The following is a 5,260-nucleotide window of genomic DNA, read 5'->3' on the forward strand; positions in this document are numbered from 1 at the left end:
ACCTCGGACACAAATAATCGACTTTTGACAATACATGATCATCGTTTTATCCCTATTGAATACTACGGAATGTTTCATATAAAGACATAGATTATAAGTGATTGTTTCCAGGCTTTAACTTTCTCATGTATGGACAGATTTTAAAATACCTTGTTCTAAATATTAAGACGATGTGTCGCGTACAAGACCCTTGTACCTGCCTTTACGATGAGGGTCACACTTAGTGTTTGAATACTTTGAAATGCTGCATATAAGGTCATAGAGTATAGGTGGTCGTGCCCGTGCTTTAATTTTCTCATGTATGGACAGATTTTAAAATGACTTTCCACGTGTGTTTGACATACCACGACGTGTCCCTTGCAAGTCCCGTGTCTCTACCCCTAAAGTCAAGGTCACAGTTAGTGTTTGAATACTATAGGATGCTACAAATATATACAAAGAGTATAGGTGGTCGTGTCCGGGCTGTCACTTTCTCATGTATGGACATATTTTAAAATAACCTACCACATGTGTTCGGCATATAAAGATGATTTGTCGTGTAGAAGGCTTGTGTTCCTTCCTTAGATGTCAATGTAACACTTAGTGTTTGTATACTAAGGAATGTTTCGTATAAAGGCATAGAATATAAATGGTCGTTTCCGGGCTTTAACTTTCTCATGTATAGACAGATTTTAAAATGACTTGCCACATGTGTTCAACATAACAAGACGACGTGTTACGTGCAAGACCTGTGTACCTACCTCTGAATTCAATGTCACACTTATTGTTTAAATTCTTTAAATGCTGCATATAAGGACATAAAGTATACGTGGTCGTGTCCGGGCGCTGTAGCTTTCTCTTGTATGGACATATTTTAAAGTGACTTACCACATGTGTACCGCATACTAAGACAACGTATCACGTGGAAGACGCGTGTCCCTACCTCTAAGGAAAAGGTCAGACTTAGTGTTTGAAACTTTGGAATGTTGCAAATAATGACAAAGAATATTAGAGGTCGTGTTTGGGACATGACTTTCTCTTGTATGGACATATTTTAAAATGACTTGACACTTGTGTTCCATATGAAGAAGACGTATCGCGTGCAAGCCCAGTGTCCCTACCTCTGAGATCAAGGTCACACTAAGTGTTTATTAACTATGGAATGTCATTGCTAGTTTGTTACCTTTTTAATGTACTCTAATTTTTCAAAGGTCATTGTCACATTCGGGTGCATTCGTCACATACTGTGACAGCTCTTGTTTTACTTCAAATTACACCGCATTTGTAAATATACTAAATAAAAATATTTGAAACAGTTTTCAATTAAAATCTTGGGAATATAAGCTTACTAGTAAAAACATATCTTTTCTTCAAAACGTTTTTATACACAGATTGTGGTACCGTACCAGTGGTGCCTAACAGCACGTATACAACTCCCACAAACACACTCCTCGGTGCACGTGTAGCGTACTCGTGTAATTCTGGATATACGTCGTCGGGTGCAGAGACCATTGCATGCTTGACAAGCGGTTGGACTACACGACCAGTCTGTCATCCAGGTACTATGCGCGTAAATATAGTAATTAGTCATCATCTTCGCATTGAGTGAATCGAATTGTTTCAGCAATTGCAACGTTTAGTTTGACTTCATCCATAATGTTATATCCGTTTGAAATTTGTTCGGTCTGATGAATTTCGTTTTCAAATTACATTCTGTTATCGTGTGTGTGAATGCACATATATAAATCAAACAAACAAGTTTGAACAAATAAGGACAACAATGTTGTCAACATGCATCTGTTAGAATTAGGGATGCAAACGAATATTCGAATATTCGATCAAACGTTTTTGTTTTTTAATGTCAAAATAATTCTTCGAATATTCGATTTTTGTTGTTGAATAAAAATAATAATAATGATAATTTTACCCACAACTCTGTTGTTGTATAAACAGTTCGTTTTCACAACGATTGTCCCCTAATGCCAGAGGTGTGAATGTGATGACAATACACTAAACACGAGTCATATGACATCTAGGAACAAAACGTCGGGTACTGTAGAAGGTCCGTTGAAATGTTCCCAATATTTGGCTAATAGACAAGTGACATCAAAAATTTCAATCCTTTTTGCTACATTGAAATGCCTTTGCTAATTAAGCATGTAAGGAATCGGCCTTCACACCAATGTGTTTTTTTCTGTTTAACATTACTCAAATCGCAAATCAATGGCTTTTCCATAGTTATATTATAGCAGAGGTCAATCCTAGAACGAGGCTGCTCGTCTTTCGGAAAGACCTTCCATGGCGCATAACGCCATTTGACCAGCATTCCATCTTATTTCATATTTATTACAAAAATGAACGCTGTCAAACTGAAATAATTCGATTTTATATGTTTGTTCATAATCTTTTGTTTTTTGTTTTTCTTAAAATTTGGAATTTCAGAGGCTCATTTATGGAAAATCATGGTCCGTTGCGCGTACTGGCTACCATAAAGTAGAGTTAGAATTCCCCGGCTGTTATTTTAGCGAATAATGATAATAGTTTACTACAACTTCTCAAAGACGTATTTTGGTAAAAGAATATTCGTTCGAAAGAATTTATGAACATTCAAATTTCTGTTTTGCTGTTCGTTTGCATCCCTAGTTAGAATCCATTAACTACATTTAATCCATTAAATCCATTATATCTATTATTTGAAGTTTAAATACAAAGTGCTATTGTTTATTATATATTATCATAGTAACCTGCTCTGTACCGGACGTAGAAGACACTTCGAAAGATTCGGGGACAATGATTGTTTACAACACAACTGTTACGTACACATGTGTAGAAAGTAACATTGTAACTAATGGCAGTTTAGTAAGGACATGTCAAGCCGACGGCCAATTGGATGGTACTTCCCCAACTTGTACTCCAGGTAAATAGAGTGTCAATATTCCGTATCTGATTTTTATGGAAACCAGTTTAATATTATGAACTTTTTTTGCATACATAAAAAATAGCTTTCAGTTTTAAATATAAGCATGACAACCACCGCTCTGGAAACATTAAGGTCCAATCTAGACCGCCTCTCCTACTCTTACATATTTTTAGTGCAGGCTTTCCATTCTTGACCAATAATTGCGAACCCAAGTCTTAACATTCGTATTCTGTATTTAATGAATCGCGAAAAAATTGTGAGCCCATGCAAAATGTCCATTTAATAAAAATGACCGCTCATATTTTAAAACAATTATCTTGAAAATCATTGGAAGTTTTATTCTATACCGTGTCTTAAGTGGTGAACGGTATTTGTATTTATTCATAAATAATATGTTGATCGAAATGTCCTTACTGATACATGAAATCGTGTTGTTTTAATGTCCTCGAAGGTGGGCATATCAAAATCGCACCGTCCTTCTGTGTGTCCGGCTCAACCTCTAGTGTCCGGGTTGTATTTTTCTCTCGTATGGACGGATTTTAAAATACCCTGCCACATGTGTTCGGCATATAAAGATGATGTGTCGCGTACAAGACCTATGTTTCTACCTTTAAGATCAAGGTCACACTTAGTGTTTGAATACCATTGAATATTAACACATAGAATATGTGTGGTCGTGTCCGGGCTGTAATTTGCTCATGTATGGACTTATTATGCCCCCTTTTGAAAAAAGTGGGGTATATTGTTTTGCACATGTCGGTCGGTCGGTCGGTCTGTCTGTCTGTCGGTCGGTCGGTCGGAATACCAAATGGTTTCCGATCAATAACTTGAGAACGCTTTGACCGAGGGACCTCATACTTGGTATGTGTATTGGTCATCACCAGCAGATGAACCCTATTGATTTTGAGGTCAGTGGGTCAAAGGTCAAGGTCAGTGTGACCTTTACATGAAAAACGGTTTCCGATCAATAACTTGAGAACGCTTTGACCCAGGAACCTCATACTTGGTAGGTGTATTGGTCATGACCAGCAGATGAACCCTATTGATTTTGAGGTCAGTGGGTCAAAGGTCAAGGTCAGTGTGACCTTAACATGAAAAACGGTTTCCGATCAATAACTTGAGAACGCTTTGACCCAGGGACCTCATACTAGGTAGGCTTATTGGTCATGACCAGCAGATGAACCCTATTGATTTTGAGGTCAGTGGGTCAAAGGTCAAGGTCAGTGTGACCTTTACATGAAAAACGGTTTCCGATCAATAACTTGAGAACGCTTTGACCCAGGAACCTCATACTTGGTAGGTGTATTGGTCATGACCAGCAGATGAACCCTATTGATTTTGAGGTCAAAGGTCAAGGTCAGTGTGACCTTAACATGAAAAACGGTTTCCGATCAATAACTTGAGAACGCTTTGACCCAGGGACCTCATAATAGGTAGGCTTATTGGTCATGACCAGCAGATGAACCCTATTGATTTTGAGGTCAGTGGGTCAAAGGTCAAGGTCAGTGTGACCTTAACATGAAAAACGGTTTCCGATCAATAACTTGAGAACGCTTTGACCCAGGGACCTCATACTAGGTAGGCTTATTGGTCATGACCAGCAGATGAACCCTATTGATTTTGAGGTCAGTGGGTCAAAGGTCAAGGTCAGTGTGACCTTTACATGAAAAACGGTTTCCGATCAATAACTTGAGAACGCTTTGACCCAGGAACCTCATACTTGGTAGGTGTATTGGTCATGACCAGCAGATGAACCCTATTGATTTTGAGGTCAGTGGGTCAAAGGTCAAGGTCAGTGTGACCTTAACATGAAAAACGGTTTCCGATCAATAACTTGAGAACGCTTTGACCCAGGGACCTCATACTAGGTAGGCTTATTGGTCATGACCAGCAGATGAACCCTATTGATTTTGAGGTCAGTGGGTCAAAGGTCAAGGTCAGTGTGACTGTAAGCTGAAAAAAGGTTTTCTGATTGTCCATATTTTATTTTCTTATATAGTAGACAGTAGAAATTTATATGTCACTAAATGCATGAGTTGAAGTATCAGTTTTCAGTGAACATCTAGTTTAATTATGCCCCCCTTCGAAGCAGAGGGGTTATATAATTGCTTTGCACATGTCGGTCGGTCTGTTGGAAGACCAAAGCTTGTCCGAGTGATAACTCAACAATTCCCGGACCTATGGTCATCAAACTTGACATGAAGATTAGGTATGACCAGTAGATGACCTGCCTCATATGCATCCAATGACAAATCAGCTGTCATTTCAGTCCATGTAATTTTTTTAAAATTACTTGACACATGTCTTCCACATACCATTACGACGTCTCAAGACCTGTGTCCCTACCTCTGAATTCAAGGT

Source organism: Mya arenaria, chromosome 6 (genome assembly GCF_026914265.1).
Source record: "Mya arenaria isolate MELC-2E11 chromosome 6, ASM2691426v1".
NCBI classification, from domain to species: Eukaryota; Metazoa; Mollusca; class Bivalvia; order Myida; family Myidae; genus Mya; species Mya arenaria.